At 49.0% G+C, this 26,308-nt stretch overlaps 1 long non-coding RNA gene across 1 annotated transcript; it reads right to left on the bottom strand.

Annotated features, from left to right (window-relative positions):
- Positions 1 to 24,443, bottom strand: LOC140409619 (uncharacterized). The gene is made up of 2 exons (XR_011940436.1): positions 24,378 to 24,443; positions 1 to 1,716 (listed from the first exon to the last, which is right to left on the bottom strand). It is a non-coding gene; the product is annotated as an uncharacterized lncRNA (long non-coding RNA).
- Between the last annotated feature and the right edge of the window lie 1,865 nt (positions 24,444 to 26,308).

Genomic DNA, 26,308 nt, shown 5'->3' with positions numbered 1-26,308 from the left:
TGCGAAGAACATTTTATTTAACTTTAAATTAACTACAGAAAATGACATGATCAGGTTATCTATTTAATATAACAGGGATTTCATAATAGTTCCACCAAAAGAGTAGACAATAAATGGCTTTCATCATGTTTATAAATCACTACAGCTTTTAATCAATGTGAACCGGCCAAATCAAACCTGAATTTCTGATTCCTTCTTTCAATTTCCATCTTGCGGTTTCATCTTCAGCTTCCAATCTAAATTAGGTCTGTTTGTTAATGCTGGTTTTAGTGCCTCAGGTGCTCATCATACTTTCCTTGATTCATTTAATTTGGGACTTTTTGCTGGATTTATTAGCCTTGAAATTCCTCTCCATTTTTGATGTAGAATTATTGTAATTGTAGTCTGGGAGAGGGAGTATTGGGATTTCTACATTTCCTTTGCCCCAGTGTCCTTTTCCACCCTTTTCACCCATACTCTCCCACCAAACCCCGCCTCTGGAGGTGGGGCTGATGGGATTCTGGGTTGTTCTGAAAATCCCAACAGGTTATCCCAGTGTACAGCAATTGGTATGTATGCCTGCATGAAACTGTACAAGGCAGAAAAGATCAGGCAGAATTTACCATGGTAACTCTTAGGTCAAACTAGCCTACAGCCCCAAATCCTCCACCCTATCAGAACTCTTGCCTTATAGATGGAATAGACTTTAGCCGCAGTGCACTGGAGGAAGAGGGAATGAATGTTCAAAGTGGAATATGAGGTGTACGTCAAATGGGCTCTTTTGTTTTGGATAATTTTCAAACTTCTTCAGTGTAGGAGCTGCACTCATCCAAGTAAGTGGTGAACATTCAATCACGCTCCCAAACTGTGCCTTGTCGATGGTGGAAAGGCTTTGGAGAGTCAAGGGTTAAGTTACTTGCTGCAGAATTCCCAGCTTCTGACATGCTCTTGTTGCAATAGCATTTATATGGATGGTCCAGTTCAGTTTCTGGTCAATCGTGACACCCTAGGATGTTGATGGATTGGGGGTTTGGCAATGGTTATACTGTTGAGTGTCAAGTGGAGCTTGGTAGATTCTCTTTTTGGAAAATTCTCATTTCCTGGCACTTGTATAGCATGAATGTTACTTGCCACTTTACAGCCCAACCTGTTGTCCACGAGTTGCTGCAAATGGACACACACTGTTTGAGTATCTGAGGAGTTGTGAATGGAACTGAACACTGTGCACTCATCAAGGAAAATCCCCCACTTCTGACCTTAGGATGAAGGAAATTTTAATCATTGTTTCTCTTCTTTGCATCCATACTGTGAAAATCAAGATGAATTTGCCCCTCTAATTCAGTTCTCCCAGGCAGCAGAAAACTATGTAACTTCTTACTTTCCTCATTCTTCACTTTCTTACAGTCGGCATGCCTTTAAAACCCAAGCTTGGGCCCACCTAACTCCCACTATTTGATTTGCTTCATTTTCTATCTTGATTTTATTTCACTTTGCTGGTATCTGTGGGGCGTGGACCCTCTTCCCAACATTATGAATTCTACATCCAAGTGCTATTTAATCAGACTGGAAAATATACAATACACATGATTGAACGACATCTGTAAATTACAGTTATTTAAACCTGCGCATTTTGAAAGATTTATGTGTTCTGATATATTTCAGATAGGAAGTTCTCTTCTATCACCTTGTTCGTTGATTTATGTTTCTTCTGTTGTGTACGCAATTTGTAGATGTTAGCTGGAAAGCAAAAAGGCAAATATAAAATCATTCTATTTGTATCAAAGGTAGATCAGTAGCATCTAACGTATAGGCCAATGTCTAAGAGATGTTTTTTTGGAGCAACTTGTGACAGAGCCTACTAGGGAACAGGCAATTCTGGATTTGGTGATGTTGAATGAGGCAGACTTGATTAGGGAACTTAAGGTGAAGGAACCCTTAGGGAACAGTGACCACAATTTAATAGAATTTACCCTGCAGTTTGAGAGGGAGAAGCTGGAATCAGATGTAACGGTACTACAATTAAATAAGGGTAACTACAAAGACATGAGGGGGGAACTGGCCAGAGATCATTGGAAAAGGAGCCCAGCAGGGAAGGCAGTGGAACAGCAATGGCAGGAGTTTTGGGGGTTATTCGGGAGGCACAATAGAAATTCATCCCAAGGAGGAGGAAACATGCCAAGGGGAGGACAACGCATCCATGGCTGATGAGAGAAGTCAAGGACAGCATAACAGAAAAAGCATAAAAAGTGGCCAGGATCAGTAGGAAGGCCAGATGGCTGGGAATCCTTTAAAAGCGAGCAGGGGACAATTAAAATAGCAATAAGGGTGGAGAAGAGGGCAAGCTAGCTAGTAATTTAAAACAAGAGGTTTTTTTTCAATATCTAAAAGGTAAGAGAGAGGCAAAAATAAACATTGTGTTATGGGCCAGGGTTTAGAGAACCCCAAAGCGTATCATGGAGTTCACCTGACCCACAACTTTTAATAGATTGCGGTATGGGGAGCACACGGCCCACTCTACAGGTGTGGTACAGCAGAAATGGAAAAGTATTTTTTAAAGCAAAACAATGTTTATTCTATGAACTCAAGTTAACCTTTTTAAAACATACAGTGAACATCTTAGCAACCATTAATTCAAATACAACCCCCAAAGACTACAACACTAAGTAATCCTTTAAGCTTTCCTGTTAACATCCAGAAGACTTAAAAACATATTTTTACAGAAAGACATCAGGCTGAACTTCACTACTGAAAACAGTTACCATGTTGAAATCAGCAAATGGACAATTATAAACTTGCAGAGATTCACACACATCCTACTGTGATTGCAGCTTCTCCAAAACTAAAATGAAACCAAACCCACCCTGCAGCAAAAAGCCAAAAGCAAAAGTAAAAAGTTGACAGACAGCCCAGCTCCACCCACTCTCTGACATCACTGCAGTAGTAAACACCCATTTCTTAAAGGTACTCTCACTACAGATATTTATATACATACCCATTTATAAACACTCATTTCTTAAAGGTACTCTCACATGACAATTGGACCACTGGAAAATGTCACTGGGGAAGTTATAATTGGAAACAAAGAAATGGCAGAGGAACTGAATAGTTACTTTGCATCAGCCTTCATGGTGGAAGACAGCAGTGGGATGCCAGAGCTCCAGGAGAATCAGGGGCAGAGGTGAGTGCAATGGCCATCACTAAAGAGAAGGTTCTGGGGAAACTGAAAGATCTGAAGGTGGATAAATCACCTGGACTGGATGGACTACACCCCAGGGTCCTAAAAGAGATAGCTCAGGAGATTGTAGAGGCATTGGTGATGATCTTTCAGCAATCACTGGAGGCAGGAAGGGTCCCAGAGGACTGGAAAGTTTCCAATGTAACACTGCTGTTTAAGAAGGGAGGGAAGCAGAAGACGGGAAATTACAGGCCGATTAGCCTGACTTCAGTCATTGGTAAGATTTTAGAGTCCATTATTAAAGATGACATCGCGGAGTACTTGGAAGTGCATGATAAAGTAGGACTGAGTCAGCACGGCTTCGTCAAGGGCAGGTTAGTCTGACAAATCTGTTAGAGTTCTTTGAGGAGTTAACAAGGAAGTTAGATAAAGGAGAACCAGTGGACGTGATTTATTTAGATTTCTAGAAGGACTTTGACAAGCTGCTGCATAGGAGACTGTTAAATAAGTTAAGAGCCCATGCTGTTAAGCGTAAGATCCTGGCATGGATAGAGGATTGGCTGACTGGCAGAAGGCAGAGAGTGGGGATAAAGGGGTCATTTCAGGATGGCACCTGGTGACTAGTGGTGTGCTGAGACCACAACTTTTCACAATATACATTAATGATCTGGAAGAAGGAGCTGAAGCACTGTTGCTAAGTTTGCAGATGATACAAAGATCTGTAGAGGGACAGGTAGTATTGAGGAAGCAGGGAGGTTGCAGAAGGACTTGAACAGGCTAGGAGAGTGGGCAAAGAAGTGGCAGATGGAATACAATGTGGAAAAGTGTGAGGTTAAGCACTTTGAACAACAAAGAACAAAGAAAAGTACAGCACAGGAACAGGCCCTTCGGCCCTCCAAGCCCTTGCCGACCATGCTGCTCATCTAAATTAAAATCTTCTACACTTCCTGGGTCCATATCCCTCTATTCCCATCCTATTCATGTATTTGTCAAGATGCCCCTTAAATGTCACTATCGTCCCTGTTTCCACCACCTCCTCCGGCAGCGAGTTCCAGGCACCCACTACCCTCTGTGTATGAAACTTGCCTCGTACATCTACTCTAATCCTTGCCCCTCGCACCTTAAACCTATGCCCCCTAGTACTTGACCTCTCTACCCTGGAGAAAAGCCTCTGACTATCCACTCTGTCTATGTCCCTCATAATTTTGTAGACCTCTATCAGGTCACCCCTCAATCTCCGCTCCTCATAGCAAATGTCCTCCATACCAGGCAACATCCTGGTAAATCTCTTCTGCACCCTCTCTAAAGCCTCCACATCCTTCTGGTAGTGTGGCAACCAGAATTGAACACTATACTCCAAGTGTGGCCTAACTAAGGTTTGATACAGCTGCAACATGACTTGCCAATTCTTATACTCAATGCCCCGGCCAATGAAGGCAAGCATGCCGTATGCCTTCTTGACTACCTTCTCCACCTGTGTTGCCCCTTTCAGTGACCTGTGGACCTGTACACCTAGATCTTTCTGACTTTCAATACTCTTGAGGGTTCTACCATTCACTGTATATTCCCTACCTGCATTAGACCTTCCAAAATGCATTACCTCACATTTGTCCGGATTATACTCCATCTGCCATCTCTCCGCCCAAGTCTCCAAATGATCTAAATCCTGCTGTATCCTCTGACAGTCCTCATCGCTATCCGCAATTCCACCAACCTTTGTGTTGTCTGTATACTTACTAATCAGACCAGTTACATTTTCCTCCAAATCATTTATATATACTACAAACAGCAAAGGTCCCAGCACTGAACCCTGCAGAACACCACTAGTCACAGCCCTCCAATTAGAAAAGCACCCTTCCATTGCTACTCTCTGGCTTCTTTGACCTAGCCAGTTCTGTATCCACCTTGCCAGCTCACCCCTGCTCCCGTGTGACTTCACCTTTTGTACCAGTCTACCATGAGGGACCTTGTCAAAGGCCTTACTGAAGTCCATATATGTGGGCAGCACGGTAGCATAGTGATTAGCACAATTGCTTCACAGCTCCAGGGTCCCAGGTTCGATTCCCGGCTTGGGTCACTGTCTTTGCGGAGTCTGCACGTTCTCCCCGTGTGTTGGTGGGTTTCCTCCGGGGGCTCCGATTTCCTCCCACAATCCAAAGGCGTGCAGGTTAGGTGGACTAGCCGTGCTAAATTGCCCTTAGTGTCCAAAATTGCCCTTAGTGTTGGGTGGGATAACTGGGTTATGGGGATAGGGTGGAGGTGTGCGGTTGGGAAGGGTGCTCTTTCCAAGAGCCGGTACAGACTCGATGGGCTGAATGGCCTCCTTCTGCACTGCAAATTCTATGAATATAGACAACATCCACTGCCCTATCTGCATCAATCATCTTTGTGACCTCTTCGAAAACTCTATCAAGTTAGTGAGGCACGACCTCCCCTTCACAAAACCATGCTGCCTCTCACTAATACGTCCATTTGCTTCCAAATGGGAGTAGATCCTGTCTCGAAGAATTCTCCAGTAATTTCCCTACCACCGAAGTAAGGCTCGCCGGCCTGTAGTTGCATGGATTATCCTTCTTACACAAAGAAACAACATTGGCTATTCTCCAGTCCTCCGGGACATCACCTGAAGACAGAGAGGATCCAAAGATTTCTGTCAAGGCCTCAGCAATTTCCTTTCTAGCCTCTTTCAGTATTCTGGGGTAGATCCCATCCGGCCCTGGGGATTTATCTACCTTAATATTTTTCAAGACGCCCAACACCTCGTCTTTTTGGATCTCAATGTGACCCAGGCTATCTACACACCCTTCTCCAGACTCAACATCCCCCAATTCCTTCGCTTTGATGAATACTGATGCAACGTATTCATTTAGTACCTCGCCCATTTCCTCTAGCTCCACACATAGATTCCCTTGCCTATCCTTCAGTGGGCCAACCCTTTCCCTGGCTACCCTCTTGCTTTTTAAGTGTGTAAAAAGTCTTGGGATTTTCTTGAACCCTATTTGCCAATTACTTTTCGTGACCTCTTCTAGCCCCCCCTAACTCCTTGCTTAGGTTCATTCCTACTTTCCTTATAGTCCACACAGGCTTCGTCTGTTCCCAGCCTTCTAACCCTGACAAATGCCTCCTTTTTCTATTTGACGAGGCTTACAATATCTCTCGTTATCCAAGATTCCCGAAATTTGCCGTATTTATCCTTCTTCCGCACAGGAACATGCCGGTCCTGAATCCCTTTCAACTGACATTTGAAAGCCTCCCACATGTCAGATGTTGATTTACCCTCAAACATCCTCCCGAATCTAGGTTCTTCAGTTCCCGCCTAATATTGTTATAATTAGCCTTCCCCCAATTTAGCACATTCACCCTAGGACCACTCTTATCCTTGTCCACCAGCAGTTTAAAACTTACTGAATTGTGGTCACTGTTCCCGAAATGCTCCCCTACTGAAACTTCTACCACCTGGCCGGGCTCATTCCCCAATACCAGGTCCAGTACAGCCCCTTCCCTAGTTGGACTGTCTACATATTGTTTTAAGAAGACCTCCTGGATGCTCCTTACAAACTCTGCCCCATCCAGGCCCCTAGCACTAAGTGAGTCCCAGTCAATATTGGGGAAGTTGAAGTCTCCCATCACAACAACCCTGTTGTTTTTACTCGTTTCCAAAATCTGTCTACCTATCTGCTCCTCTATCTCCCGCTGGCTGTTGGGAGGCCTGTAGTAAACCCCCAACATTGTGACTCCACCCTCCTTATTCTTGATCTCTACCCATATAGCCTCGCTGCCCTCTGAGGTGTCCTCCCGTAGTACAGTTGTGATATTCTCCCGAACCAGTAGCGCAACTCCGCCACCCCTTTTACATCCCCCTCTATCCCGCCTGAAACATCTAAATCCTGAAACGTTTAGCTGCCAATCCTGTCCTTCCCTCAACCAGGTCTCGGTAATGGCAACAACATCATAGTTCCAAGTAATAATCCAAGCTCTAAGTTCATCTGCCTTACCCGTAATACATCTTGCATTAAAACGTATGCACTTCAGGCCACCAGACCCGCTGTTTTCAGCAACATCTCCCTGTCTGCTCTTCCTCAGAGCCATACTGGCCCGAATCCCTAGTTCTCCCTCAATGCTTTCACCTTCTGACCTATTGCTCCGGTACCACCCACCCCCCGCCATACTAGTTTAAACCCTCCCATGTGACACTAGCAAACCTCGCGGCCAGGATATTTATGCCTCTCCAGTTTAGATGCAACCCGTCCTTCTTATACAGGTCACACCTGCCCCGGAAGAGCTCCCAGTGGTCCAGATAACGGAAACCCTCCCTCCTACACCAGCTGTTTAGCCATGTGTTTAGCTGCTCTATCTTCCTATTTCTAGCCTCACTGGCACGTGGCACAGGGAGTAATCCCGAGATTACAACCCTCAAGGTCCTGTCTTTTAACTTTCTGCCTAGCTCCCTGAACTCCTGCTGCAGAACCTCATGCCCCTTCCTGCCTATGTCGTTAGTACCAATATGTACAACAACCTCTGCCTGTTTGCCCTCCCCCTTCAGGATGCCCACTACCCGTTCGGAGACATCCTGGACCCTGGCACCAGGGAGGCAACATACCATCCTGGAGTCTCTTTCACGTCCACAGAAGCGCCTATCTGTGCCCCTGACTATAGAGTCCCCTATGACTATTGCTCTTCTGCGCTTTGACCCTCCCTGCTGAACATCAGAGCCAGCTGTGGTGCCACTCCTCTGGCTGCTGCTGTTTTCACCTGATAGGCTACCCCCCCGACAGTATCCAAAGGGGTATACCTGTTCGAGAGCGGGACAACCACAGGGGATTCCTACACTGACTGCCTGCCCCTTCTGGTGGTCACCCATTTCTCTGCCTGCACCTTGGGTGTGACCACATTTATATAACTGCTATTTATGATGCTTTCCGCCAGCTGCATGCGCCTAAGTGCATCCAACTGCGGCTCCAACTGAACCATGCGATCTGTGAGGAGCTCTAGTTGGGTGCACTTTCTGCAGATGAAGCCATCCGGGACGCTGGAAGCCTCCCGGACCTGCCACATCTCACAGTCAGAGCACTGCACCCCTCTAATTGACATTGCGTCAATAAAAAATGTTTTAAAAGTTACTGTTCACTATATGTTTTCTGGCACTAGATTTCTACTATAAATGTGAAAGCTAAATACACTACTCTCGATCTTTTGCTTAGATACCCCTAAATTATAATTAGGTAATTATGTTTAATTAGTTTTAACAATGTTTAATTTTTAAATTTAGTGTAGATTCCCAACCAGCCAATCAGGTCACAGCTTTACTGTGATGTCACTTCAGTCTCTCCCCCCCCCCCCCCCCGCCACACACAATTTGGAAAGGTAATAAAAATAAAAATGAATAAAAATCACTTACCTTCCCCAGTTCTCAGATGCTCTCTAGTTCTCTCCCAGTTACCTTTCCTGATTACCTCACTGCACAAAATTACCAAGTTCCAAATTCCCGCTCTGGATGTATCTCACTCCGGCTGTGTCTCCTTCACTTGCGCAAAGCGGAAGGAGGAATGGAGGCAAGGACTATTTTTGAAATGGGGAAATGCTTAGGAAATCAGAAGCACAAAGGGACTTGGGAGTCCTTGTTCACGATTCTCTTAAGGTTAATGTGCAGGTTCAGTCGGCAGTTAGGAAGGCAAATGCAATATTAGCATTCATGTCGAGAGGGGTGGAATACAAGACCAGGGATGTACTTCTGAGCCTATATAAGGCTCTGGTCAGACCACATTTGGAGTATTGTGAGCAGTTTTGGGCCCCGTATCTAAGAAAGGATGTGCTTGCCTTGGAAAAGGCCCAGAGGATCTTCAAAGAATTATCCCTGGAATGAAGAGCTTGTCGTATGAGGAACGGTTGAGGGCTCTTGGTCTGTTCCCGTTGGAGTTTTATATTATTTCCTATGTTTGAATAAAGCTCGTAGTCTTCCAGTGAAGTAAATGCTTTATGGAGTAAGTTTGTTCTCTCTCCAGAGCTTATACTAGATGTTACATCTGAGCTGTCTGTTCGTGTCCTGCTCACTCGCTGCCGTTCCTGTGAAGAGTGGCTTGGCGTTCATCTGCTTATTTATACATCACTAGTGCTTCCTGTAGTGGTTACGTAGTTGTAGTGTATTTACATTAACCCCTTGTGTATATACAGCGATGCAGATCACTACATCCCTCCTTTTTTCTTTTTACATATTTTCTGTATTTTGTTAAATAAAATTGTACAAAACATATTGATGATTATACAAAGCCAACTAATATTTATGAGTCCAATCTTAATTTACAATATTTATGAGTCCAAACTTTATGAATTTATTCGATTGAGTTTCTTTCTTCTTCTGTTGTTGATGTGGTGATGTTGATATTGTAATTTCTTTGTGAACGCGTCAGTGTTCTTGGGTTTAAGTAACCAACAAGTCATCATGAGGTGTTCGAATGATCAAATCAATTTTGTTGGCTGACTGACTTTTTCCTGTGCTTGCGGTATTGATTCTGTATGTCATCCGCCTTGTCTGACCTGGACTTTTTCCTGTCCTTGCGGTATTGATTTGTATGTCATCTTTATTGTCTGACCTGGACTTTTTTCTGTGCTTGCGGTATTGATTCTGCATGTCATCTGCCTTGAAAACTGGTTTGCTTTTTTGTTGTGGAGCAGATATGAATTTATGAGATTCGTGGACATGCCATGTTATGTTTGTACTCTTGCCATTGTTTTGGACTTTGCTGTTACATTGTCCTTCATGTGTAGAGTTGTTGTACAGGTTGTTGTTTCATTCTTGTTTTTGTTGTGCTTGTTGTTTCTGTTTTTGTTGTTGTTCTTGTTGTTTCTGTTGTTGTCTTTGTTGTGCTTCTTGCTGTTCTTGTGGTTTTTGTTGTTGTTCTTATTGCGTTCAATGAATGTTCCGTGTGGATGATTTGAATCATTCTCAAAGTTGTTGGTATCAGTGTCCTTTGTGGTATTGGACGTTTCATTGAACGTTTCGGCTTGAGGATTGTGAGAATGATCTGATGTTGCATTGATCCTGGTCACATCAGTCACTTGTGGTTGATGTGATTCCTCTTTGATTCCTTAATGCTCCTCTTCTGGAGTCATTTCTGGTTGATTTGCTTCATTGTTGATCTCTTGGTGCTCCTCTTCTGGAGCAATTTCAGGTTGATTTGCTTCCTCGGTGATCTCTAGGTGCTCCTCTTCTAGAGTCAACGTCGTCAAGATTTCAGTTTCTTGTGGGTTGTCAAGAGTGGATGAGGTTTTAATTGATCCGGTCTCACTGGACCTCTGGAGTCATTTCAGGTTGATCTGCTTCCTCGTTGATCTCTTGGTGCTCCTCTTCTAGAGTCAACATTGTCAAGATTTCAGTTTCTTGTGGGTTGTCTAGAGTGGATGAGGTTTTAATTGATGCGGTCTCACTGGACTCAAGAGTAGTTTTACTTTGATTGTTGAGTGCTTCTGTACTGACGAGCTGAGATATGTCAGTCTCGCTGTGATCTTGCACATCGTGTATGCTGATTGTGATCACTGTGTTACTATTCGTACATACAGTGGTTGGACATTCATGGTCTTCTTGTCGTTCAAATGAGCTGGGTAGACTTTCATAGTCTTTTTGTTGTTCACATGAACTGGGAGGTCTTTCATAGTCTGCTTCTGGTTGCTCAAATAAGGTGGATAGACCTTCATAATCTTCTTCGTGCATGGTTGTCGCTCTGGGTCTTTAATTGCTTCCATTCTGAAGTCTCTCAATGAGCTCTCTGTGGAGGCTTGCGTCATTCTCTGTGTGGAGTCTTTCATAGCTCTCTATGTGGAGTCGTGCAGTGTTCTCTCTGTGGAGTCGATCTGTGCTCTCTCAACGGAGTCAGTCAGTACACTTTGTGTGGCGTCGTTATCAACGATCTGCCATTGCATCATGGTATTGGCTTCATCTACCATGAGTGGAGTCATGTTGAGTTTTTCACCCGTGTCGCTGATGCATTTCTGATCATATCCAAACCACTTCGCCATGTCTGAGTAGTATTCTTTGATAAACAAATCATCTTCTGCTGTTTCGGATTTATTATTGTTCTCTTCACTTTTTGTGCTGCAGATTGCTAGTTCCGGGTTGCTGCGGAAGTTGTTTTCAACTGCTGGTAGACGTTCAGGCAATGTTGTGCCTTTTGAGGTTGAATTTTGGGGTTTTGTGCTTTTGAGAGTCATTTTCGGGCATTTTCCCCTTTAAGTGGGCTTGGTCTGAGTCTTCTAACGGTGGCGCCATGCGTAGCAATTGATTGAGCATGCGCAGATCAATTTTCCTTTACTGTGCGCTTTTTCTTCAACTGTGCATGTGCGGCTTGCGCAAGCGCAGAACGATTTGCATCCAAAATGTCTTTCTTCAGTTGCGCATGCGCGGCTTGCACATGCGCAGACCGATCTTCGCACAAAATGGCTATTTTCAACTGAGCATGCGCGGCTGAGGTTTCCTGTGCATGCGCAGAACCAGATTTGCGTCTTTTGTTCCCGGGCTGGTTAAAATGTGCTCAGATGCCATTTAAACTTTTTTAGACCAGTGGAGAAGAACGTTTTCGGCATTCTTTCTTGGTAAAAACTTAATGTTATTTTTTTCTTGCGATCTGCACTTTTCAATCGCGATCTCTAGTGTTAATCTTTCCGTTTTAATGGTGATTCCGTGAGTCCCTGATCATGGATTCCTTGTACAATCTGGTCTTGAATGTCTTAAAGCAGCATTGTTACTGGTGTTACAGCGATCTTTAAATTTTTTGTGTATTACTTCTAATTTGGTGTTGTCTTCACCTTTCAAGTAATTAAAGCAGTTATAGATGTCTCTAGCTTCATGTCCTGCTAGTAGCAGTGCTATTTTTGTTTCTTCAGAGGCCGTGCTCAAATCACTAGCTACAATATATATTTTGACCATTTGGTTTGAACATTTTCCAGTTATGAAGTAAATTACCGGTTGTTTCCAGCTGTGGTGGAGTTCCGACGAGTTCCATCGAATCAGCGAAATCTCCCCACGTCGAATGTCCGGTATGAATTTTCTTCTCTGTTCGTTCTTCCTTTACCTGCATCTTGTGTAATCTTCTAGTAAGCGTTCTGAAGCCAGTCCTGGTACCATATATTATTTCTTATGTTTGAATAAAGCTCGTAGTCTTCCAGTTGAGGTAAATGCTTTATTGTGTAAGTTTGTTCGCTCTCCGGAGCTTATACTAGATGTTACATCTGTGCTGTCTGTCCGTGGCCTGCACACTAGCTGCCGTTCTTGTGAAGAGTGACTTCCTGGCTTTCGTCTGCTTATTTATACATCTCTAGTGCTCCCTCTAGTGGTTACTTAGTTGTAGTGTATTTATATTAACCCCTTGTGTATATACAGTGATGCAGATCACTATACCTGAACAAAGAACAAAGAAAAGTACAGCACGGGAACAGGCCCTTCGGCCCACCAAGCCTGCGCCAACCATGCTGCCCGTCTAAACTAAAATTTTCTGCACTTCCGGGGTCCGTAGCCCTCTATTCCCATCCTAATCATGTATTTGTCAAGATGCCCCTTAAATGTCACTATCATCCCTGCTTCCACCACCTCCTCCGGCAGCGAGTTCCAGGCACCCACTACGCTTGTGTAAAAAAACTTACCTCGTACATCTCCTCTAAACCTTGCCCCTCGCACCTTAAACCTATGCCCCCTAATAATTAACCCCTCTACCCTGGGAAAAAGTCTCTGACTATCCACTCTATCTATGCCCCCCCATAATTTTGTAGACCTTTATCAGATCGCCACTCAACTTCCGTCGTTCCAGTGAGAACAAACCAAGTTTATTCAACCTCTCCTCATAGCCAATGCCCTCCATACCAGGTAACATCCTCGTGAATCTCTTCTGCACCCTCTCTAAAGCCTCTACATCCTTCTAGTAGTGTGGCGACCAGAATTGAACACTATACTCCAAGTGTGGCCTAACTAAGGTTCTACACAGCTGCAACATGACTTGCCAATTTTTATACTCAATGCCCCGGCCAATGACGGCAAGCATGCTGTATGCCTTCTTGACTACCTTCTCCACCTGTGTTGCCTCTTTCAGTGACCTGTGGACCTGTACACCAAGATCTTCCTGACTGTCAATACTCTTGAGGGTTCTACCATTCACTGTATATTCCCTACCTGTGTTAGATCTTCCAAAATGCATTACGTCACATTTTTCCAGATTAAACTCCATCTGCCATCTCACCGTCTCCAAACTATCTAAATCCTGCTGTATCCTCTGACAGTCCTCATCACTATCCGCAATTCCACCAACATTCGTGTTGTCCGCAAACTTACTCATCAGACCAGTCACATTTTCCTCCAGCAAAGGTCCCTGCGGAACACCACTAGTCACAGCCCTCCAATCAGAAAAGCACCCTTCCATCGCTACTCTCTGCCTTCTATGACCTAGCCAGTTCTGTATCCATCTTGCCAGCTCACCTCTGATCCCGTGTGACTTCTGGAATGAAGAGCTTGTCGTATGAGGAAAGGTTGAGGACTCTGGGTCTGTACTCGTTGGAGTTTAGAAGGAGGGGTGGGGGGGATCTTATTGAAACTTACAGGATACTGCAAGCCCTGGATAGAGTGGAAGTTAAAGATAAAGATCTTTCCACTTGTAGGAAAAACTAGAACCAGAGGACACAATCTCAGACTAAAGGGATGATCTTTTAAAACAGAAATGAGGAGGAATTTCTTCAGCCAGAGGGTGGTGAATCTGTAGACTCTTTGCTGCAGAAGGCTATGGAGGCCAAATCACTGGGTGTCTTCAAGACTGAGATGGATAGGTTCTTGATTAATAAGGAGATCATGTTATGGGGAGAAGGCAGGATAATGGGGATGAGAGAAATATCAGCCATGATTGAACGGCGGAGCAGACTCGATGGGCCCAGTGGCCTAATTCTGCTCCAATGTCTTATGATCTTATAACAATGAAAAGATGATTTTCAAGCTCCCTTCCTCAATTGTTTTTTAAAAAATTTTAGTCATTGTGAAGGGAGAGGAAAGGGTAATTATTGGATAGAGTCTGTTTTAAACAGAACAATTTACTGCTGAAAGTAACTGTACAACCATATACGGTACACACACATTGGCCAGGATTCTCCGACCCTGCGCTGGGTTGGAGAATCCCCAGGGAGAGGAGAGAGAATTGCGCCACGCCGCCCCGACACGGCCCATCAACCAGGTCTTCGCACGCTACCAGCTCGCAACGAGACGACAAATCCCCGGGGAATCGCTGGACGAATTCTTCAATGCGCTGACGATCCTGGGAAGAAACTGCGACTGCCCAGCGGTAACGGCGTATGAACATATGGACCTCCTTATCAGAGACGCTTACGTAGCAGGTTTGGCATCGTCGCAAATTCGCCAGAGACCTTTAGAGGAAGACTCTCTCGGACTCACAGAGGCACGGGCCCTTGCAGCCTCCCTCGACGTGGCCTCCCAAAACGCCCCACTCCTCCGCAAGCGTCCGCGGCCAGAATCCCAGACCACCCGGGGGGGCCCCGCTGCTACTTTTGCGGGCAGCCGAAACACCCCGCCAGTGCTGCCCGGCCCGCTCGGCCACCTGTAAAAGCTGCGGCAAAAAGGGGCACTACGCGGCGGGGTCGCCGCTATCTCCGGGGAACAAACGGGACCACGGGCTCAACCCCCCCAGCGACCCACGGGCGGCCAACGGGCGCCGCCATTTTGGACCCCGGACACCATGAGGGGGGGACGGGCGCCGCCATCTTCCTACCCACGGGCCGCGTGCGACCCATGGGTGCGGCCATTTTGTCCACCCCCGGCAGCATGCGATCCATGGACGCCGCCATCTTAGCTGACAGACAAGGACCCCAGCGTGGACGGCTCCACACTGCCTGAAGACAACGATCTGATGCACCAACCACGTTTGGCATCGGTGACCCTCGACCAGTCGCGGCCCCGGACGCTCCAGACGACAATGACAAAGGTGATGGTGAACGGGCACGAGACGCCGTGTTTGATCAACTCGGGGAGCACGGAGAGTTTTATTCATCCGGACACGGTAAGACGCTGTTCACTTGCAATTCGGCCAAGCGCCCAAAAAGTTTTCCTGGCGGCGGGGCCCACTCCGTTGCAATCAAAGGGTTCTGCATCGCAAACCTAACGGTGCAGGGGAGAGAGTTCAAAAATTACCGGCTGTATGTCCTCCCCCATCTCTGCACTCCCACTCTCCTGGGGTTGGACTTCCAATGCAACCTCCAGAGCTTAACATTTAAATTTGGCGGCCCTATACCCCCGCTGACTATCTGCGGCCTCGCGACACTCAAGGTCGAACCACCCTCCTTGTTTGCGAACCTCGCCCCGGATTGCAAACCCGTCGCGACTAGGAGCAGACGGTACAGCACCCAGGACCGGACGTTTATCAGGTCCGAAGTCCAGCGGCTGCTGAAGGAAGGCATAATCCAGGCCAGCAATAGTCCCTGGAGAGCTCAGGTGGTAGTAGTGAAGACAGGAGAGAAGCAGAGGATGGTCGTAGACTACAGCCAGACCACATCAACAGGTACACGCAGCTAGATGCGTATCCTCTTCCCCGCATATCCGACATGGTCAATCGGATTGCACAGTACAAGGTCATCTCCACCGTGGACCTTAAGTCCGCCTACCACCAGCTCCCCATTCGCCCCGTTGACCGCAAGTACACTGCCTTCGAAGCAGACAGGCGGCTATACCACTTCTTAAGGGTTCCATTCGGCGTCACGAACGGAGTCTCAGTCTTCCAACGGGAGATGGACCGAATGGTTGACCAGCACGGTTTACGGGCCACGTTCCCGTACCTCGACAACGTCACCATCTGCGGCCACGACCAGCAGGACCACGACGCCAACCTCTGCAAATTCCTCCAGACCGCTAACGCCCTCAACCTCACCTACAATGAGGAAAAATGCGTGTTTAGCACCGACCGTCTAGCCATCTTGGGCTACGTAGTGCGTAATGGAGTGATAGGCCCCGACCCTGAACGCATGCGCCCCCTCATGGAGTTCCCTCTCCCCCACTGTGCCAAAGCCCTGAAACGCTGCCTGGGCTTCTTTTCTTATTACGCCCAGTGGGTCCCCCAGTACGCAGACAAGGCCCGCCCACTAATCCAGTCCACTACTTTTCCCCTGTCGACAGAGGCCCGCCAGGCCTTCAGCCGCATCAAAGCGGATATCGCAAAGGCCACGATGCATGCCATCGACGAGTCCCTCCCCTTCCAAGTCGAGAGCGACGCATCCGACGCAGTTCTGGCGGCCACTCTCAACCAAGCGGGCAGACCCGTGGCCTTTTTCTCCCGGACCCTCCACGCTTCAGAAATTCGCCACTCCTCGGTAGAAAAGGAGGCCCAAGCCATAGTGGAAGCTGTGCGACATTGGAGGCATTACCTGGCCGGTAGGAGATTCACTCTCCTCACTGACCAACGGTCGGTAGCCTTCATGTTTGATAATGCACAGCGGGGCAAGATAAAGAACGACAAGGTCCTGCGGTGGAGGATCGAACTCTTCACCTACAACTATGAGATCTTGTACCATCCTGGAAATCTGAACGAGCCGTCCGATGCCCTATCTCGCGGCACATGTGCCAACGCACAAGTGGACCACCTCCAAGCCCTCCACGAGGACCTCTGCCACCCAGGGGTCACTCGCTTCTACCACTTTATAAAGGCCCGCAACCACCCGTACTCCGTCGAGGAGGTCCGAACAGTCACCAGGAATTGCCAAATCTGCGCAGAATGCAAACCGCATTTTTTCAGCCCAGATAGAGCGCACCCGGTAAAGGCTTCCCGTCCCTTTGAACGCCTCAGTCTGGATTTCAAAGGCCCCCTCCCCTCCACCGATCGCAACACGTACTTTCTTAACGTCGTTGGCGAATACTCCCGTTTCCCCTTCGCCATCCCCTGCCCCGACATGACCGCGGCCACGGTCATTAAAGCCCTCTGCACCAACTTCCGGGTGCGGCTATGCAGAGCTAGGTCGCATATTCGGTAGCTCCCGCTTGGAACGGACTTTTGGGCTCTTTTACAGGGCCCCCACGGCATTTGTTTGACATTTCCCGGTGTGGGAAGAAGACTGCAGCATTCCCCTGACGGTATCCCCCAGGAATGTTGTGTCTTTTGGCTGCCAGACCCGGCAGAAACAGTGAAGGATTTGGCTTGAGCTGCAGCAATAGACAGAGGCCTCTTCCAGCATGCAGGCGGGGGAAGGGCAAGCTTAAAGCTGCAATCTGACTTGACTCTACCAAAGGTGAATTCTAGCAGCAGAGGGAACAACTGTGAAAGGATCTACCAAGGCCATTGAAGAGGCGGGGATGAGGCTTCTGGTGGCGGCCATGGAGGAGTAGGTCGCGCATTCGACAGCTCCCGTCTGGAACCGACTCTCAGACCTTTTTCAGGAGTTTTCTTAGACTTTTTGGGGCAGACTGGTGAAGCAAACACTGCCAACTTCTATGAAACGGACCAGAAGTGTAATGGCCAAAGGAGCGGCACTGGAGCAACGGGAGAAGCGAGGGAAAGAAAACAAAATGGCGGCGGCCAGGGACAAAGGGGAGCTGCAGGAGTTCATCAAGCGCTGCTTCGAGGAGCAGCGCGAGGAGATGCGCAAAGAGATGTTGGCGCCTATGCTTTCGGCAATTGAAGGACTCGGGATCACGCAGAAGGCCCACGAAGCTAAGATCCAGGAGGTACAGAAAAGAGTCAGTCAAAACGAGGACGAGCTTGTGGGCCTGGCGGTGAGAGTGGAGCAGAACGAGGCGCTACACGAGGTGGGCGGGAAGACTCGAAGACCTGGAGAACAGGTTGAGGAGAAAGAATCTGCGAATCCTGGGTCTCCCTCAGGGAGTGGAGGGGGCTGATGCCGGGGCATACGCGAGCACGATGCTCGAGACGACGATGGGCACGAAGGCCCCTTCGAGGCCGCTGGAGTTGGACGGGGCACATCGGGTGCTGGCGAAGAAGTCCCAGGCAAATGAGCCGCCAAGGGCGATGGTGGTGAGGTCCCACCGGTTCACGGACAGAGAGTGGGTCCTGAGATGGGCCAAGAAGGAGCGGAGCAGTAAGTGGGAGAATGCAGAGATCCGAATATACCCGGACTGGAGCACGGAGGTTGCAAAGCGGAGAGCGGGTTTCAACCGGGCCAAAGCGGCGTTGTACCGGAAAGAAGTGAAATTCGGAATGCTGCAGCCAGCGCGACTGTGGGTCACATACAAGGGCCAACACTATTACTTTGAAACGCCTGAGGCGGCGTGGACCTTTGTACAAGCCAAAAAGTTGGACTCTAACTGAGGGTTTATGAGGGTGGGGGGCGATGTTTTGGGGTTTGATGTGTGATGGTTGTTGTATATAGGGGGTCAATCACACGCAGGAAATGTTACATGGGCTGGGGGAGAGAGACAAGGCCGCGACAGGAGCTGCGCCAGAGGGGGCGGGGCGGGCTTTGGAAAGCGCGGGTTTTTTTCCCCGCGCGCGTGAAGAAAGGCGGGAAGGGGAACGAAGGAATGCATATGGATTGGGAGACTCCCACGCGGGGAGGTCAGTGGGACGGCGGGGGAAGCCGGGGTCAGCAGGCGTCAGCTGACTTACGGGAGTGACATGGGGGGAGCAAAAAAGCTTAGACAGGGATCTAGCGGGGGGGAGGGGAGGGGGGAAGGGGGGGAAAAAGGGTTGCTGCTGCACTGGCCGAAAGGGAATGGGACACAGAAGAGGTGGTCGGGACGAGGGTACCCCTTCTGGGGGACTGGAGGGTGAGGGAGGTGTGGACACGGGACTAGCCCAGAAAAGGAGATGGCTAGTCGGCGGGGCGTGGGGGGGGTGAGAGCCCCTCCAATCCGGCTGATAACGTGGAATGTGAGGGGCCTGAATGGGCCGGTGAAGAGGGCTCAAGTGTTCGCGTACTTAAAGGGACTGAAGGCGGACGTGGCCATGCTCCAAGAGACACATCTGAAGGTGGCGGACCAGGTCAGGTTAAGAAAGGGATGGGTAGGACAGGTATTCCACTCGGGACTGGACGCGAAGAATAGAGGGGTGGCAATATTGGTGGGAAAGCGAGTGTCATTTGAGGCCAAGACTATTGTAGCGGACAATGGAGGGCGATATGTAATGGTGAGCTTAAGGCTGCAAGGGACGTGGGTGGTGTTGGTAAACGTATACGCCCCGAACTGGGATGATGCAGGATTCATGAAGCGCATGTTGGGGCGCATTCCGGACCTGGAGATAGGAGGCCTGATAATGGGAGGGGACTTCAATACAGTGTTGGATCCAGCACTGGACCGCTCCAAATCAAGGACTGGAAAGAGGCCGGCGGCGGCCAAGGTACTTAGGGGGTTTATGGATCAAATGGGGGGAGTGGACCCATGGCGGTTTGCAAGGCCGCAGGCCAGGGAATTTTGTTTCTTCTCCCATGTACACAAAGCCTACTCCTGGATAGATTTCTTTGTTCTGGGTAGGGCGCTCATCCCGAGGGTGGAGGGGACGGAGTACTCGGCTATAGCCGTTTCGGACCATGCCCCGCACTGGGTGGAACTGGAGCTGGGAGAGGAGAGGGACCAACGCCCGTTGTGGCGGCTGGATATGGGACTGCTGGCGGACGAGGTGGTGTGTGGGAAGGTGAGGGGGTGTATCGAAAGGTACTTGGAAGACAACGACAACGGGGAGGTGCGGGTGGGGGTGGTATGGGAGGCGTTGAAGGCGGTGATCAGGGGAGAGCTAATTTCCATTAGTGCTCATAGGGAGAAGACAGAGGGTATGGAAAGGGAGAGGTTAGTGGGGGAGATTTTATGAGTGGACAGAAGATACGCAGAGGCCCCGGAGGAAAGATTAGTTGGGGAAAGACGACGGCTCCAGACGGAGTTTGACCTGTTGACCACAGGGAAGGCGGAGGCACAGTGGAGGAAAGCGCAGGGGGCGACCTACGAGTATGGGGAAAAGGCTAGTCGGATGCTGGCACACTAGCTCCGTAAGAGAATGGCAGCGAGGGAAGTAGGGGGAGTCAAAGATGGAAGGGGAGCCACGGTTCGGTGTGCGACGAAATTAAACGAGGTATTCAAGGCCTTTTATGAAGAGCTGTACAGATCCCAGCCCCCAGCGGGGAAAGAGGGGATGAGACGATTCCTAGATCAGCTGAGATTCCCGAGGGTGGAGGAGCAAGAGGTGGCTGGTTTGGGGGCACCAATTGGGTTGGAGGAGCTGAGCAAGGGTTTGGGGAGCATGCAGGCGGGGAAGGCCCCGGGACCGGACGGATTCCCGGTGGAGTTCTACAGGAAGTACGTAGACCTGTTGGCCCCGCTACTAGTGAGGACCTTTAACGAGGCAAGAGAGGAGGGGACCCTGCCCCCGACAATGTCGGAAGCGACAATTTCTTTGATCCTAAAGCGGGACAAGGACCCACTGCAGTGTGGATCGTACAGGCCGATCTCGCTCCTCAATGTGGATGCAAAGTTGCTGGCAAAAGTGCTGGCCACGAGGATCGAGGATTGTGTCCCGGGGGTAATCCACGAGGACCAGACGGGATTTGTAAAGGGCAGGCAACTAAACACCAATGTGCGGCGGCTCTTAAACGTGATAATGATGCCGTCGGAGGAGGGAGAGGCGGAGATAGTGGCAGCTATGGACGCGGAGAAGGCCTTTGACCGAGTAGAGTGGGAGTACCTCTGGGAGGTGTTGCGTAGGTTTGGGTTCGGTGTAGGGTTTATCAATTGGGTTAAGCTCCTTTACAGAGCCCCGATGGTGAGTGTAGTGACGAACCGGCGGAGGTCGGAGTACTTTCGACTGTACCGAGGGACGAGGCAGGGGTGCCCCCTGTCCCCCCTGTTGTTCGCATTGGCGATCGAACCATTGGCCATGTCATTGAGGGAGTCTAATAAATGGAGGGGGGTGGTCCGAGGGGGAGAAGAACATCGGGTGTCGCTATATGCGGATGACCTGTTGCTGTACGTGGCAGATCCAATGGAGAGGATGGTGGAGGTCATGCAGACTCTAAGGGAGTTTGGGGAGTTTTCGGGCTATAAGCTCAATGTAGGGAAGAGTGAGCTCTTTGTATTACAGGCGGGGGACCAAGAAAGAGGGATAGGGGACCTACCGCTGAGGAGGGCGGAGGGGAGCTTTCGGTATCTGGGGATCCAGATAGCCAGGAGTTAGGGGACCCTACATAAACTGAATCTGACGAGGTTGGTGGAGCAAATGGAGGAGGATTTCAAAAGATGGGACATGTTACCGCTCTCGCTGGCGGGTAGAGTGCAGTCGGTCAAAATGGTGGTCCTTCCGAGGTTTCTGTTTGTGTTTCAGTGCCTTCCCATCGTGATCACTAAGGCCTTTTTTAAGAGAGTAGGCAGGGGTATTATGGGGTTTGTGTGGGCGAATAAGACCCCGAGAGTAAGGAGAGGGTTCCTGGAACGCAGTAGGGACCGATGAGGGTTGGCGCTGCCAAACCTGGGGAGCTACTACTGGGCAGCAAATGTGTCGATGATCCGCAAGTGGGTTATGGAGGGAGAGGGGGCGGCATGGAAGAGGATGGAGATGGCGTCCTGTAAAGGAACGAGCCTGGGGGCGTTGGTGACGGCACCGCTGCCACTCTCGCCGACAAAGTATACCACCAGCCCGGTGGTGGCGGCAGCGCTAAGGATCTGGGGCCAGTGGAGACGGCACCGGGGTGCAATGGGAGCATCGGTATGGTCCCCGATCAGGGGTAACCACCAGTTTGTCCCGGGCAAGATGGACGGGGGGTTCCAGAGCTGGCATCGGGCGGGGATTGGAAGAATGGGGGACCTGTTCATCGACGGGACGTTTGCGAGCCTAGGGGCACTGGAGGAGAAGTTCGAGTTACCCCGGGAAATGCCTTTAGATATATGCAGGTGAGTGAGGGCTTTTGTGAGGCGACAGGTGAGGGAATTCCCGTTGCTCCCGGCACAAGAAGTTCAAGATAGGGTGATCTCGGGTGTATGGGTCGGGGAGGGCAAGGTGTCGGAAATACACCAGGAGTTGAAAGAAGAGTGGGAAGCGCTGGTAGAAGAGTTGAAGGGTAAATGGGAGGAGGAGCTGGGGGAGGAGATCGAGGAAGGTCTGTGGGCTGATGCCCTAGGTAGGGTTAATTCCTCCTCCTCGTGTGCCAGGCTCAGCCTGATACAAGTTAAGGTCCACAGAGCGCACTTGACGGGGGCGAGGTTGAGTAGGTTCTTTGGGGAAGAGGACAGATGTGGAAGGTGCTCAGGGAGCCCGGCGAACCATGTCCATATGTTTTGGTCATGCCCGGCACTGGAGGGGTTCTGGAGAGTGGCGGGAGCAATATCTCAGGTGGTGAAAGTCCTGGTCAAGCCAAGCTGGGGGCTAGCAATATTTGGAGTAGTGGACGAACCGGGAGTTCAGGAGGCGAAAGAGGCCGGCATTCTGGCCTTTGCATCCCTAGTAGCCCGGCGAAGGATCTTGCTAATGTGGAAGGAGGCGAAGCCCCCCAGCCTGGAGGCCTGGATAAATGATATGGCTGGGTTCATAAAGTTGGAGAGGATTAAGTTCGCCTTGAGAGGGTCTGCGCAGGGGTTCTACAGGCGGTGGCAACCGTTCCTAGACTATCTCGCGGAGCGTTAGAGGAAGGTCGGTCAGCAGCAGCAGCAACCTTGGTGGTGGGGGGGGGGGGGGGGGGGGAGGGGGGACTGCCTGGGAGGGTGGATGAGCAAGAGATAACATGAAGGGTTGGGGAAACTGGCACGTACGGGTGAGGGCCAGTGTACAAAGCTGTGTAAATATATCATTTTGCCATGTATATATCTTGCTCTGTGCGATTTCTCGTTTTTTTTTGTTACGGGGGGGGGGGTTATTGTTTGTAAGGGAGAAAAATTGTGTTAAAAAAACTTTAATAAATTTATATATTTTTTAAAAGCCCTCTGCACCATCTTTACCCTGTTCGGTTTCCCCGCCTACATCCATAGCGATAGGGGGCCCTCCTTCATGAGTGACGAGCTGCGTCAATTCCTGCTCAGCAAGGGCATAGCCTCGAGCAGGACGACCAGCTACAACCCCCGGGGAAACGGGCAGGTAGAGAGGGAGAACGGGACGGTCTGGAAGACCGTCCTACTGGCCCTACGGTCTAGGACTCTCCCAACTTCCCGCTGGCAGGAAGTCCTCCCGGGTGCCCTTCATTCTATCCGGTCCCTGCTGTGCACCACCGCGAACCAAACGCCTCACAAGCGCCTCCTTGTCTTCCCTAGGAAGTCCGCTTCTGGAACGTCACTTCCGACCTGGCTGGCAGCCCCGGGACCCATCCTGCTCCGGAAACATGTGCGGGCGCACAATTCAGACCCACTGGTGGAAAAGGTACATCTACTCCACGCCAACCCGCAGTACGCCTACGTGGCGTTCCCAGACGGCCGACAGGACACGGTCTCTCTGCGGGACCTGGCGCCTGCCGGAGCTCCCCACACCCTCCCAACACCAATCACCACCCCCTCACTCCCGCCGGTGCACCCCACAGCCACCCCCTTCCCGGGGGGATCGGTTCGCCTCTCAGGCCCGCCCAGGAGTAAGGAAACAGAGAGGGACAGCGCGATGCTCCCAGAGTCGACCGGACCCGAGCCAGCACCACCACCACCACCACCCGGGCTGAGACGATCGGAGAGGGCGACCAGAGTACCATCTCGACTCATCGAGTCGACTTAAGATGTATATAATTCAGTGGCCCAGTAAAGCGGCATTGTTGTAAATAGTTAACGCTGCTAATCAGGTAAAATGTGAATAATTCAGTGGCCCAGTAAAAGCGGCATGGTGTATATAGTTCAATGGTTAAGGCACCGATCCTGTAAACCCCTACCAGCATACCATCCACCACCCCGCCGGGTTCCTTTTTAACAAGGGGAGAATGTGGTGGTATGTATTAGGGGTAATACGGTACACCATAAATGCCGAGGAGCTATTGGAGGACAGATGCTGGGCCCCGATTGGATCTGCCGCCTACTGGACTCCACCCAGATAGGCGGGGTATAAAAACCCGGTTTACTCCCCGCAGCTGCATTCTGTGACTGAGCTGCTGGGGAACAAGTCTGAACAGGTCTGCTCAATAAAGCCTCGATTGAAGTTCTCTACGTCTCGCCTCGTGTGTGATCGATGGTGCTACAACTATACTCTCCCATCATATGAAATTTTGTGCTGGGAGTGCTAAATCCTAAAATGATGCCCAAATTCTGCGTAAGACACTGGCTATGTTTTGAGTGAGCGCATAATATACTTACCTGATTGGTCTTCAATTTTCTGATGAGAAGGGCTGAGTGCTGCACTATTTACATACAATCGAGATCTGCAACAGAGATTTTATAACATAAATTGAATATTATGGATTAATAAAAACATTTTGACTTAATATAAATAGTGATACAAAAATATTCATACAGCTAACTGTTGTTACTAAATTTATCTGCTATTTATCTCTGCTGCGTTTCAACAATATTATATCAACATAACCATGGAGTCAGAAAGGGGCATTCGTCCATTTAGCCTGTTCTTTCCTCAATCTGCTGTCATAGATGCAACTTAATCCATTTGATCGCTAAGGAATTTAAAAAAAAACTTTTCACCTATCTCTACAAAATAAATCATGCAACACTACAGAATATCTATCTCGGTCAATGTTATCAAACGCAATGGCCTGGAATTTCCTGGTAACTGGTGCGGCTTGCAACGGTAAATCAATGTTGCAGAACACAATTTATGCCTCAAATGTCCCAGCTAATTATGGCAGCAGTAATTTCAGCTATTGTTACAACACAGGAATAAGAGTAAGCCACTTGGCTCCGAGAGGCTATGCCACCATTAAATCAAATCATAATCGACCTGCATACTCCCACCATATATCTTAATACATTTGGTTAACAAAAATCCATCACCCTCAGATCTAAAATTGCCTTTGGAAAGCAGAGACAGCCGGACCTGTGAGGGGCACCTCTGCTTGGAAAGAGGATAAATACAGCATGAGGCTCGGGGCCTTCACATAGCTCCTTGGAGCGGAGACAGCGGATTTGCGAGGAACACCTCTACTCAGACAGAGATAAGGCTTGGGACCTTCACTTAAAGGGAGTGGACACAGCTGGACCTGAGGGGGACACCTCGTCTCAGGCAGCGGACTGAGTTTGAAAAGCAATCCAGGAGTGACGTAACAGGAAAGTGGTAAATTCATTGGTTGGTAAGTAACTACTAATTTGAATTACCCATTTTATGTTGCTTTGAGATTAAAGGTAAAGAGGAGAAATATTTTTACAGATTACAAAAACTAAAAACGAGTTGGAAATGTAAAAAAAAAGTTAAAAACTAATTCAATAAAATAGAGATACAGGGCTAGGCGATGTGTTGTACTTGCAGAATGTAGGATCTAGTGGATCCCATTGTGGTTCCTAGTGACCACATCTGTAGCAAGTGTTTGTTGCGCGAGGAACTTCGGCTCAGAGTTGATGAGCTGGAGTCTGAGCTTTGGGCGTTGCTTCACATCAGGTAGGGGGAGAGTTACCCCGACGCTGTGTTTCAGGAGGTAGTCACACCCCTTAGATTAATCTTGAATTCGGCCAGTGGTTAGGGACAGGAGGGTGTGACTATGAGTGAGGCAGGTAGAGGAATCCAGGAGGTAGGGTTGCAAGAACCTCAGCCCTTGACCGAGAACATAGAACATTACAGCACAGTACAGGCCCTTCGTCCCTCGATGTTGCGCCGACCTGTGAAACAACTCTAAAGCCCATCTACACTATTCCCTTATCGTCCATATGTCTATCCAATGACCATTTGAATGCCCTTAGTGTTGGCGAGTCCACTACTGTTGCAGGCATGGCATTCCACGCCCTTACTACTCTCTGAGTATAGAACCTACCTCTGACATCTGTCTTATATCTATCTCCCCTCAATTTAAAGCTATGTCCCTTCGTGCTAGACATCACCATCCGAGGAAAAAGGCTCTCACTGTCCACCCTATCCAATCCTCTGATCATCTTGTATGCTTCAATTAAGTCACCTCTTAACCTTCTTCTCTCTAACGAAAACAGCCTCAAGTCCCTCAGCCTTTCCTCATAAGCTCTTCCCTCCATACCAGGCAACATTCTGGTAAATCTCCTCTGCACCCTTTCCAATGCTTCCACATCCTTCCTATAATGCGGCGACCAGAATTGCACGCAATACTCCA

The sequence above is a fragment of the Scyliorhinus torazame genome, chromosome 3 (assembly GCF_047496885.1).
Source record: "Scyliorhinus torazame isolate Kashiwa2021f chromosome 3, sScyTor2.1, whole genome shotgun sequence".
Taxonomy (NCBI): Eukaryota; Metazoa; Chordata; class Chondrichthyes; order Carcharhiniformes; family Scyliorhinidae; genus Scyliorhinus; species Scyliorhinus torazame.
This window is presented reverse-complemented; position numbering and strand designations above follow the sequence as displayed.